The sequence below is a fragment of the Mustela lutreola genome, chromosome 2, assembly GCF_030435805.1.
Source record: "Mustela lutreola isolate mMusLut2 chromosome 2, mMusLut2.pri, whole genome shotgun sequence".
NCBI lineage: Eukaryota > Metazoa > Chordata > Mammalia > Carnivora > Mustelidae > Mustela > Mustela lutreola.
Genome location: NC_081291.1, coordinates 212,550,123 through 212,563,365, shown reverse-complemented (window position 1 = coordinate 212,563,365; position 13,243 = coordinate 212,550,123).

Sequence of the window (13,243 nt, the reverse complement as noted above, 5' to 3'; positions counted from 1 at the left end):
GGAAAGCGGGAGTGAACTTTGGTGACTGCCAGAAGCATGATTTTTCTCTGGAGACAAAAGAATGAAAGGCAGAGAGAAGAAAGGAGTCCCAGTCAGTCGGTTACCAGTGAGTCACAGTCAGACGGTTACCAGTGCTAAGGAGTGTCCCTGCAGATCAGAGAGATCAAGAGACCCCACCGTGTTTCCAGCCCGAGAGAGCCAGTGGCCAGAGGCCAACTTGTTTGAAGTCCTGTCGGGAGGTGGCACTCACTCTCCCATCTGAAAAGGTGGCTTCGAATGTCTCTGTGTCATCCTACAGACTCGGGTCGTGGGTCACGCGTCTCGTAGGCGTTTGATGTGGTGTTTTAAAAGACCCAATATGAAAGAGGAGAATGATGTCAACTTTATTTATTTTTTCTAAAGATTTTATTTACTTATTTGACAGAGAAAGCAAGAGCAGGAACACAAGCAGAGGGAGTGAGAGCTTGAGAAGGAGGCCTCCTGCCGAGCGCAGAGCCTGATGTGGGGCTCGATCCCAGGACCCTGAGACCATGACCTGAGCCAAAGGCAGACGCTTAACTAAACCACCCAGGCACTCCTGATGTCACCTTTAGACAGCACCTAACCCCTATAAACGTAGTACTTCCTTTTCTCTCTTTCATTCCTTTTTTTTTTTTTTTAAGATTTTATTTATTTATTTGAGAGAGAGAGAGAACACAGGAGCAGGGGAGAGGAAAAGTAGAGCTGAGCAGGGAGCCCAACTCCAGGACTGGGACCCGATGCCAGGCCCAGGATCAGGACCTGAGCAAAGGTAGAACCTTAACCAGTTGAGCCCCCCAGGCAGCCCCCAGGGCTTCCTTTTCTTCAGAATATGTTGGATGCCTGCCTGCTAGGGAACAGGCTGCACCTGCCTAGGGAACAGGCTGCACCTGCCTAAGCCTGTTGGGACAGAAAGCCCAGGGGTCTGCAATCCCAACAAGGCAGCGGTATTTGGATTCTGGGGCTTATGACAATGAAAGCACGTCCATGTTCTTGGCTTCTCTGCTTCCCAGGCTGTGTCTCCGGGTTTTAAAACCATTGCTCCGTTCAATAAGACTTTATTCTTTTCTCCACGGTCGCGTAGAAAGCGCCCAGTGTGCATTCTACCACCGCGTGGATTTTTCAAGACCTCTTAACAGCCATCCTGCAGGAGTAGCCCTGACTTCTGGGCTTTACAAAACATCTGAAGCAAATCAAATCGGCTTTGCAGACTCCTCACTCCGGCCACCCTGTGTGGTGGGCTGGCCAAAGTGTGGAATTACCCAAAAAAGATCTGGAAGCCAGCAGGACCGCTCACGGGAGTGAGACCCGACCATTCATGAAATCCTAGCCAAGGGCGGTTACCAAGAAGGCAGGTATTGTACTGACTGCTTAGCAACAATGGCCTGGCTAACTGTATCCAGGAGATCCACAGACTTCCAGGCTGCCTGAGGCTGGTTATTGTCCCTGCCGAAATCCACCTGTAAATCCTGCTGCCCTAACTCTGCCCAGGAGAGGGACAATGACGGCGCTGGAGCCCAGGCTTGGATATGGGTATCCTCTCGCCCGCCTGGGCTCTGCTCCTGCTGACTTCCCCTGCCCGCCTCTCCCTGCGCTGTCACTCACCCTCTCACCAGAATGAGGAGCAGGGGAACGTCTCTGCACCCACATTCGGGAGCTGGCGTGCTCGTTCACCACCGACTCCCACGGATCCCCCAAGAAGGCTGTGTGCATGCTCGTGTGTGCACACACAGACACGGACACGGACACGGACATGCACACACAACCTTCACACACATGCATACACACTCACACATACGACATACACCCTTCCCCCACACACACACACACCCAGCCACATATACACCCACTCACCCCACACATGGACGACATATGACACACACACAGAAAACACACACACTCACATACATACCACATGCACATATACACATATATGTACTTCTGAGAGTTCAGCCTTCATCAGAGCGCTTTTGCCTGGACACCCAGGAGGGTGGGAGCTACTGGCCTGAGCTCAGTGTGGAGAGAGGCCCGTGGTTCAGTGTTTTTGCTGTACCTGCCACATGAGCCCAGCTCTCATTAAGATACATCATATCTGTGGCTAGAACATCTTATGGTCTGTGATGTTGCAGCTCTGGTATAGACAAGGCTGATGGCACCTGCAGAGAGAGATCTGCGGAGAGGCCAACAACCAGAGAAGAGGTGGGGAGGAGGAATGCAAAGCGCTCTAAGAGGAGGGCGACCACCTACTTCAGAAACGGACCCACCAGCCAACCGCTAACCGGTCTGGGCCCCGGGCTGCTGTGTGGTCCCACTGCCCCCAGCGTCAGGCCCTGCGGCCCCTGTTGTTCCAGTGAGAGCCTCGTGCTGAAACCCGCAGGCGTCCAGCTCTTTCCAAGGAACTGAGAAGAAATAACGGATGATGGAGCAGCAGAAATGTGATTTTTTTTTAATTTTTCATTTTTTTTTAATTTTGATTTTTTAATTTTTAAATTTTACGTTTTTAATTTTTTTTTAATTTTTTTTTTTTAGCTGGTGCTAACCAGCTAATAATATCGGGTTTTCGGGGTGTGCTGCACACACTCGAAGCTTCTGCAGACATGAGCTAATTAACCTGAACTCGGAGGTGGGTGCACATAGGAACTGTTAACACTTGAGCTTTGCAGATCCCCTCTTGTAGCAACATGTCACACCTCTTGTGGCAACACGCCAGGTAATTGCTAACCACACACTGGGTCTAAAATACCCGGATTTAAACCAACAGCACTGGGACCTCTGAGCCGTCCATGCATCTGCAAGAGCTTTCTCCCTCTCCCTACCCCCCACCCAGATCGGGGCTATCATGCATTCTTCTAGTCTCCAACACCACTCAGCTACCTTTCTCCTCTGCAAAGCCTTCCCCAGCTGTGCTTGCCAGCAAAGGGATCCTTCGGATCCTTCTCTTTAGGGACCAGATCTCCCGGTTGGCCTGGGGCTGTCTCCATTTCAGCACTGAAAGTGCTACATGTAAGGAAACCCCTTAATCCTGGGCTATCGGAGACCATCGGCCACCCTGAGTCTCTCATAGCCCTACAGGATCGGTAGCATGTGATTTGGCTCTTAATCATATTGTACACTGTTTAGCAATATAACCCACTGATATAGACTAAGTCTGTCCCAAGATAATAAACTACTCAAGTCAAGGGTCTTCTATTAATCCCCTCGGTATGCTTAATCTGGGCACCAAGAATTGCCCGTTGACTTCATCTCTTTTAATACTAGGTCTCTGCTTTGACACAGTTCAAAATAAGACCCCTAAAAGTTTTTCCCCTCTAAAGACAGGATGAGATTTCCCATCAGATGGTGACTTGAGCCCTGATCGTCAAGGCTGAAGGTCCAGACTAAGAAGGACCTAGGGGTTTTGCCCTGATTAGTAAGATAGCCCTCAGTGGCCAACCTTTCTCAGTCAGTCCCTATAAGTTTTATGTAATACAGATTTCCAGAGCCTCTTCCTCAAACTTTGGATTCAGGACTGCAGCTCCCCGGATGGTGCTTGATTCCACCAGCCCTTGAGAAACAAGAGTTGAAACTCCTTAATTGAACCCAGGTGGGACTAGCTGTGGGTTGCTGATCAAAAAAGACCACTTACAGTGAAAATCCACATTAAAAAGGAAAACACTTAAGCACTTCAGTTTACTTTAAAATATGTAACTGTCCGTTCCTTCCTCTATTTTTTTGATGAATGCCTAAAGCCTTTCTTGGGTATGGGTTTGCTGACTGGATGGCTTCATTATTTTTCTTGTATAAATCACGTCCATACATTTCTAGTTTTGACTTCTTTAAAATAGAACGAAACTATAAAGATACTGGTGAAGTGTTCTGAGTGTGGAATCCTTCCAGATCCTTGCAATCGTTTTTCAAATCTCCTTACAGTTGTCGCAGCCATATCAAATTAAGCAAAACTTTTAAGCAACTCACATTCATTGAGTCTCATGGCAGTACGCAACTCAGTTCTCAGAGACATAACTCCAAGAGTAGGTTATATCTTTTTGCACAGAATGTGAGTTACATGAAACAAGAAATCTTTGTTGCTTTGTTCACCAGTTTATTCTGGGCATGAAGAACAGAGGCTGGCACATTGCAAGTATTCAATTTGTTTTTAAAAAGATGATGCATGGGTGGCTCAGTCAGTTAGGTGTCTGTCTTTGGCTCAGGTTATGATCCCAGGGTTCTGGGATCGAGTCCCACATCAGGTTCTTTGATCAGCAGGGAGCCTGCTTTTCCCTCTGCCTGCTTGTGTGCTCTCTCTGTGTCAAATAAATTTTAAAAATCTTAAAAAATGTATAATAATAACATTGAGGTACATATGGCCCTTCTTTTCATGACATCTGTATCTTTGGGGTAAATACCCAGTAGTGCAATTGCAGGGTCATAGGAAGCTCTATTTTTAATTTCTTAAGGAATCTCCACACCGTTTTCCAAAGTGGTTGCACCAACTTGCATTCCCACCAACAGTGTAAGAGGGTTCCCCTTTCTCCACATCCTCTCCAACATTTGTCATTTACTGTCTTGTTGATTTTGGTCATTCTAACTGGTATAAGGTGGTATCTCAATGTGGTTTTGATTTGAATTTCCCTGATGGCTAATGATGATAAACTTTTTTTCGTGTGTCTGTTAGCCATCTGTATGTCTTAGCAGCAATGGCCACAACTGCCAAACTGTGGAAAGAGCCAAGATGCCCTTGAACAGACGAATGGATAAAGAAGATATGGCCCATATATACAATGGAATATTATGCTTCCATCAGAAAGGAAGAATACCCAACTTTTGTATCAACATGGATGGGACTGGAGGAGATTATGCTGAGTGAAATAAGCAGAGCAAGTCAATTATCATATGGTTTCACTTCCTTGTAGAGCATAAGGAATAACATGGAGGACATTAGGAGAAGGAGAGGAGAAGTAAACTGGGGGAAATCAGAGGGGGAGATGAACCATGAGAGACTGTAGACCCTGAGAAACAAGCTGAGGGTTTTGGAGGGGAGGCAGGTGGGGGGGTTGGGTGAGCCTGATGGTGGGTATTAAGGAGGGCACATATTGCATGGAGCACTGGGTGTGGTGCATAAACAATGAGTCTTGGAACACTGAAAAAATAAAATTAAATTTTAAAAACCTTAAAAAAAAATATATATATATATATATTTTTTTTTTATTATTATTATTATTTTAAAGACGCATGACAGGACACCTAGGTGGCTCAGTCAGTTGGGCATCTGACTCTCGGTTTCAGCTCAGGTCATGATCTCAGTGTTGTGGGATCAAGCCCTGTGCTGGGCTCTGTGCTCAGTGTGGAGTCTTCTTGAGATTCTCTCCTTTTCCCTCTGCCCCGCTCCCCACTCGTTCTCTCTCTCTTTCTCAAATAAATAAATCTTTTTTAAAAAGATGGTAACATAATATTTAATTAGACTAATTAATTACAGTAATAGTACAACCAGCATAAAAAGGCTCCAAAGCTAACACATGAGACTCAGTAGGCACAGTAGATAAATCAGCAAGTGGGCGAGAGAGTGGTCAACCAGCTGTGAACATGTAGCTTGCCCTGAGCATTGACTTGTGTGTGTTTTGGAGGTTATAGAAATGTCCATTGAACTGGGGAGTCCATTAAATGAAGACTTGTAATGACACCCCTTGCTCTTCTGGAAAAATAAGAAGCCTAAGTCAATTAAGGGCTGAGAGAGAGCCGAAGGAAGGAGTCACATAGAATTTCAGTGATTTTTGGTTGTCAAGAAGCTCTTCTTCCCCAGAAATCATACAATATCTTTCAACCTGTTTGAAATAACTAGGGGCTGCTGTGGTTCCCAACTGGGAGTAGACATCCTACTACTGTTTTAAGAGGAAAATATCCACCTGCTACTTATGTTCATGCCCTTCTTGGCCAACCAGGCATTGGAATAAAGTCCTTTGAAACCACATCTAGAATGTTGTCAGAGAGTGAGACTGTCTTGTGCAGATCCTAGGGTTACATCAGCCATGCTGATTCCTCCAACGAGGAATAACTGCTTCCCTGAGGCTAGAATGGCAGCGAGTTCTAGATGTGTGTGTTGCCCTGGCAGGAAGGTTGAGGTGGGAGCAGCAGCAGAAGTACCAAAGGAGCGGTGACTGAAGGCATAGAGGTCTTAGGTCAGCCACAGGAGCCACGCTTCTGGGCAGGCTGTAGTTCCACACTCTCCCCTGTGTGGTGTAGTTGTAGGCACCCTACCCCCATCTTCATTTTCTGGCTCCAGGCCTAGTTCTTGAAGTCTCCAGAAGTTTCCATGAGATATACCTGCTTTAACTTGCCACAAATTCCTTTTCTGCTTAAATCCACCAGTCATTCTGTCTTGCACACAGCTGAAAATACTAACTGATTCAGCACGTGTGAGACTGATCATCAAATGCCCATTCTATAACCTGACCCAGGTCTCAGTCCCAAGGCCCATGACTCGATGGCCTTGAATTAACCTGTCTTTCTCCCTTCTTTTCGTTTTCACATTTCAGCCACCTGTCTCAATGCTGATCCTTGCCTCTGCTAGGCCCCTTTGGCCAATCCTTACAGAGGTTCATGCAATTCCAGGGTCCCAGAGCACCTGGAAAAATAGGACTTTTAGACTCTGACAACTTGGGTAAAAATAGGGATTGTATTTGGCTTAAAAAAAGGCTCACCAAGTCCTACTACTGTGCTTCTAAGTTTCCACCAAATGTCCTCCCTTTCTGGCATTTGCTGTTTTTGTTCTTTCTTTCACTCTTGTTTTACCCCATTATCTGATGACCTGGCTTGATGCCTACAGTTCTTGCTACTGAAAAGTGCCTAGCCATCCCTCCTCTTACCTGTGCTAGCATCCAAACACTTCTCAGGGCCCTCCATACTGGTGCTGTCCTACCTCAGTGGTTATACATTTCCAGGGCTCTAAACGGTAGCCTCAATCTTTCCTACTGGGCCAGAGGTTATTCAACCCAAGGTGGTCAGGTTTTGCTCCCCTGATTTGAGCAGAATTGCTCAATTAGGGATTCTGAGGCTCGACCATGAGTCCCACGGATCTTCCCATTTCTCCAAGCAGACTTGAAGTCCTCGTGCAAACAGGACTTCTGGTAACCTTCTAGAATCCCCGTGTCTTCAGAAGGGTAGACAGGTGAGCCTAGATTATGACTCTCATATGCACTGAGACAATCAGTACAGTCTGTGGGGAGGCAAATTGTCCTGTTCATAGCACCCAGGACCATTCTGGTCTTAGCACTGACAGTCCAGCCTCCTAGGAAAATCTTAGTCTCTGGAAATCCAGGACAACTGGTCACCCTAGCAATCAGCCAACGTGAAATCAAGAATGTCCACAAGATGAGGTCGACCACAGGTTAAGGCAAAAATGATTCAATGCCCTTAACGTTGGCACAAAGCAGTCTTCTTTATTGGTATCTACACACAGAGCATCTTTTTAGACCTGCCAAAATGCTAAAGTAATTATGTTCCCTCTCTGCCGTAGCTTGAAGACATTCACAGAAGTCCCGGAGCCTGCTTTCTTCCAGCTGACTGACTACTTAGTGAAGCATTCCTTGCTTAGCTGCTTCCATCTTCCCTCTTTTCATCATTTTAGCTGATCTCTCCTGAACCTCTGCCAATTTATCCGCATCTTCTTGATACCGTGGCACTCCAGATTGAACGCCAGGCGCATTTATGTAGGCTTTCACCTCCTCGTCTCATTATGTGCCCCAGGCAGCAAATGCAGCAAAACCATGTAAGCATCTTATCCAATTATTGTAATTGCTTTCAAGACACACGCACACAGAGACAGATATACTCTGTTAGTCAAGAGAATTAAACACCTTCCGAAGGTCAAAAAGCCACATCCCTTTGGGTTAGAAAATGCAGGGCAATGATCTTGGGGAAAATGATGAGCATGGGGGTACGGAGGGCAGCGGATGGAGCTGCGAAGTTCTTGCTAGCGATCTCTCTCTGACCCCACCAGCTTGGAGCCTTTGGAGAAGGCAGTCCACCAGCCTGGCTCTCCGTTTCCTTATGAATAAAAACTAGGGGGTTAGACAGGTGATCACAAAAGTCCTTCCCATCACTGCTATTTGGGGAAAGGCAAAGTCTGCCGCAGGGTCGCACCTCACACAGGGGCTCTCAGTGGGAATGGGGCTGAATTCGAATCACCTGCAGCACTTTCGCGACATGCACCTGCTTCTCCAGCTGGCCTCCTGCTGACCCTCCAGGGCACCAGGACAATTGGAGACCTTATGAAAGCTTGTCTAGTGATTATGATGGCAACTGTGGTAGGAAATTGTCCCCCTTCTAAGTCCCTGGAACCTGTGAATATGTTAGGTTTCAGGGGAAAGAGGAATTGAGGTTGCATTTAGAATTAAGATTCCTCACCAGCTGACCTGAAGATAAAGGATACTGGATTAGCCAGGAGAATGACAGGGATTCTTACAAGTGGAAGGGGGTGACAGAAGAGGAGGGTGGGCGGTCTAAGGTCTAAGGTGAGGACTCCACCTGCCATCGCTGGCTTTGGAGATGGCAAAAGGCCACAAGCCAAGAACGTGGACAGCTTCTAGAAACTGGAAGAGGGAAGAAACAGATTTCCTCCCAGGGCCTCCAGAAGGAGCAGAGCCCTGCTGACACCGTGATTTGAACCCAGTGCGACCCATTTGGAATCTCTGACCTTCAGAAATAGAAGATAATGATCTGGGCGCCTAAGTGGCTCAGTGGGTTAAGCCACTGCCTTCGGCTCAGGTCATGATCCCAGGGTCCTGGGATCGAGTCCCGCATCGGGCTCTCTGCTCAGCGGGGAGCCTGCTTCCTCCTCTCTCTCTGCCTGCCTCTCTGCCTACTTGTGATCTCTCTCTATCAAATAAATAAATAAATTCTAAAAAAAAAAAAAAAGAAGATAATGATCTGTAGTGTCTCAAGCCACTAAACGTGTGGTAATTTTGCGACAACAGCAACAGGAAACCAATGCAGTAACCTCAGGGGCCAATGTGGAACACATACACTCACTCTCACATACAATCCCTTACACTGTTTCACACACAGCCTCACATACTCCTGTGGCCACACTCCTGCACATACCCTTGCTCAGCCATACTCTCTGACACACACACTCAGGTACACTCACACACGTACACTGACACATACTCTCTCACACGTTCACAGACTCACACACATGCACCCTCACTCTCCAGATGCACACCCTCACACATGTACACTCGCTCCCCAAACACACCCTCACATATACAGCAACACTCACTTCCCAGACACACACACTCACACACGTACACTCAGTCCACCAAAACACACACTCATGTACTGTCACACACATTCACATACACACATGCACACTCACTCAGACCTACACACGCACTCACATGCCTTTAAGAACTAATTCATTCAGGGTTCCTAGGTGGCTCAGTGAGTTAAAGCCTCCGCCTTGGGCTCAGGTCATGGTCTCAGGGTCCTGGGATCGAGCCCCACATCAGGCTCTCTGCTCAGCAGGGAGCCTGCTTCCTCCTCTCTCTCTGCCTGCCTCTCTGCCTGCTTTTGATCTCTCTCTGTCAAATAAATAAATAAAATCTTTAAAAAAAAGAAAAAGAACTAATTCATTCAACAGTCCAGGGCTGTATGGGGTAATATCTACGGACTTTTTATCATTCCCAAGAAAAAACTTTAACTCTCCTGACTGTACAAACAAAGAATTTACAATGAAACTAGCCATGGAATGTGAGGGGAGCTTCTGACAACCCCAACTTCAGCCAGACTCACCCGTGGCCTCCCTCGTCACAGTCCAGTGGTGACTCCACGCAGCCCTGCCTTCTCCCACTGGAGAATCTCTCCTTCCCAGGCCTTGCCCATCTCCCTCCCACTGGACGTAGAAAACCCTCAGACCATGAGGATAGCCAGGCCGGAAAACTACTCTCCCTGATCCTTTCCTTCCTTTTTTTAAAAGGCTTTATTTATTTATTTGTCAGAGAGAGCAAGCACATGCTTGTGCAGGGAAAAGCAGGGGGAGCTTCAGGCAGAGGGAGAGGGAGAAGCAGGTTCCCCATGGAGCAGGGAACCAGACACAGGGCTTGATCCCAGGACCCTGAGATCACGATCTGAGCCCAAGGCAGAAGCTTAACTAACTGAGCCACCCAGACGCCCCTCTGTTCCTTTCCTTTCGGTCAGTGTCTCTCCCCTCCTCCAAGACTCACTGGAAATGCTCTTCCTGATACCAACATCTGATTTTGTTTTCTTGCCTCAAAACTCCCTGAGGCATCTAGTGTACAATTTTGTACTGTAGGTAGTGGCGCTTACTGGGGTCGGTGGCAGCTGATCCGATGGGAAAAATACTGGGCAGGGAGTCAAGAGGCTTAGGGGCAAGTCCCAGCTTATCCTGCTATTTTGTGGTCACTTAATTACAAAATATGTCACTCTCCACAAAGTAAGTTAGGTCGCTGGCCTCGAAACCCTGCTTGAAACGCTTCCTCAATATTAGTGAGTTTTCATTCACTGGGAATGTTCCGTGTCCCCCAGAAATTAAAAAGCTCCTTCAAGGCATGAGTTGAGCTTCTATTTATTTTTATTCACCCCCACACCTAGAAAAATGTGCCGTACCCCGTGGGCGTGCAGTAAATGTGGATTAGCTAATGGCTGGCTTCAAATGAAGAAAGCATGATTTGGTTCAAACTTTGTGAGTTGTGAACTACTGGGGGGAGAAACTGCTCTCCAGGCATGTGTTTGGGTCTTCTTCCTATCACCAGTGACACTGTGGGAATCTGTCTAAATGTATAAAATGTTTTCCAAGCAAAAATATATGCATATAAATAGATTATTTCATTTTATTTTTAAAAATATTTATTTATTTGAGAGAAAAAAAGAGCACGTGATCATGGTGGGGAGGGGCAGAGGAAGAGGAAGGGAGAAAGCAGACTCCACGCTGAGTGCAGAGCCAGATAATGGTAAAAATAGGGCCCACAGGTGCCTTCAACCGCATGGACATCAGTGGCTCCTCCCTGGTACCTGAACCAGAGCGATGGCTCTCCCAGGTGACATCATTCTAAAAAATCTGTGCTTTTTGGGGTCGCCTGGGTGGCTCATTCAGCTAGGTATCTGCCTTCAGCTCAGGTCATGATCTCGGGGTCCTGGGATCGAGCCCCGCATCAGGCTCCCTGCTCAAGGGGGGCCTGCTTCTCCCTTCCCCTCTGCTGCTCCCCTCCACTCATGCTCTCTCTCGCTCTCCCTCTCTCAAATAAATAAAATAAGTAAATAAAATATTTATTTTTAAATCTGTGCTTTTGACAATGTGTGCACTTGAAAAGAGTGCTAGTGGGTCAGACTAAATCAGTGGCCACTATTCGAAAAAATATTGAACACTAAACACACACACTCACCTGTACGCACCCCACCCCAGCTCTACTTTTCACACAAGGACACCGAATCATGCCTCTGTCTCGGCCCATTCAGGCTGCTATGACAAAATACCATAAGCTAGGTGGCTTATAAACAACAGAAATTTATTTCTCACAGTACCGGAGGCTGGAAGTCCAAGACGAAGGTGAGGGCCAATTCAGTGTCTGCTTCCTAGAGAGAGATCTTTTCATTATAACCTCATATGGCCAGGAGAGGGAGAGATCTCTGGGGTGTCTTTTATAAGGGCACTAATTCCACTCAAGGGGGCTTCACCCTTGTGACTCATCACTTCCCAAAGGCCCCACCTCCTAATGTCATTCCACTGGGGTTAGGTTTCAGCATATGAGTCCGCTGCAGCCTCCAACCTCCTCTTCCACAGAGATAAGAAAAGCAACCCTTTGTCCATAGCAGTGGACCATCTTTACACCAAATATTTGAGTCATCTACCTTACTGTTCTGAAATGAAATCCATACATAGCACGGCCAAACCACATGCATGTAAATGCTCGTGTGTGACTACAATAGAAGACATCAGTGGGTATCATGTCCTTGCCTTCCCTGGAAAACTCCAGCAACAGGACAATTACAACTTCAGACTAAAATGGGGGTGTTGCATTGGCAACTCAAATCCCATGAGCACCTTTGCCCTTAGCAACGTTCCCAGAAAACGGAATACCATGTTGTTTCAATGTATATGGTTGTTACCCAACGGGGTTCATTATATATTAAAAGTTTATAAAAATAATAAAATAGAGAGTGGAGCGTGGGTCGAGGATTAGATCACTATCAATGCATGTTTCACTTACATGAATGACCAACAAGACACTCAAAAGTAAGGCAGGCCGGGGGCCACCTCTTCATTGTGCGAGAAAACTCCACACACTGGGATGACTAGCCATCCAGGCTCCCACCTGTAATTACTCTGACTGCAAAACCTGTCCTACAAAGATCTGAAGACATTGGAACCCATGCAGAATGGTATCGTCGCTATGGAAAACAATAAGGTGGTTCCTTAAAAAAATTAAACATGGTGGGATGCGTGGGTGATTCGGTAGTTAAGCGTCCTACTCTTGATTTTGGCTCAGGTCATGATCTCAGGGCCATGAGATGGAGCCCTGTGTTAGGCTCTGCAGAGAGTATGGGGCCTACTTAACATTCTTTCTCTCTCTCCTCTGCCCCTTGCCCCCCACCTTCCCACATACTCATGCGCATTCCTGCTCTTTAAAACAAACAAACAAAAAATACTAAACATGGAAGTACCGTATTTCCAGCAATTTTACTTCTGAGTATATACCCAAAAGAATTGAAAGTAGAGTCTCAGATCCTTGTACAGTCATGTTTATAGCAGCATCATTAATAATAACCAGAAAGTAGAAAGAACCCAAGTGTCCACCAACAGATGAATGGATAAAAAAATAAGCTACATACATACACTGGAATATTGTTCAGGCTTAGAAAGGAAGGAAATTCTGACACATGCTACAACATGGGTAAACCTTAAAGAGATTATACTAAGGGAAATAAGCCATTCACAGAGGGGCAAATACTATATAATTCCACTTACGTGAGTTGTCTAAACGTAGTCACATTCATAGAAACATAAAATCAAATGGTGATTACCAAGGGCTGTGGAAGTAGAACAGGGAGTTAATGTGTCATGGATACAAAGCTTCAGTTTGAGATGATGAAAAGTTTTGGGGAAAGCTCAACAATGGGAATGCCACTGAACTGTCACTGAACAATGGCAAAATAGTAAATTGCATGGTGTGTATATTTTACCACAAAAAAACCCCACAAAAACTGGAAGAGTTGAAAACAGGACAAAAAA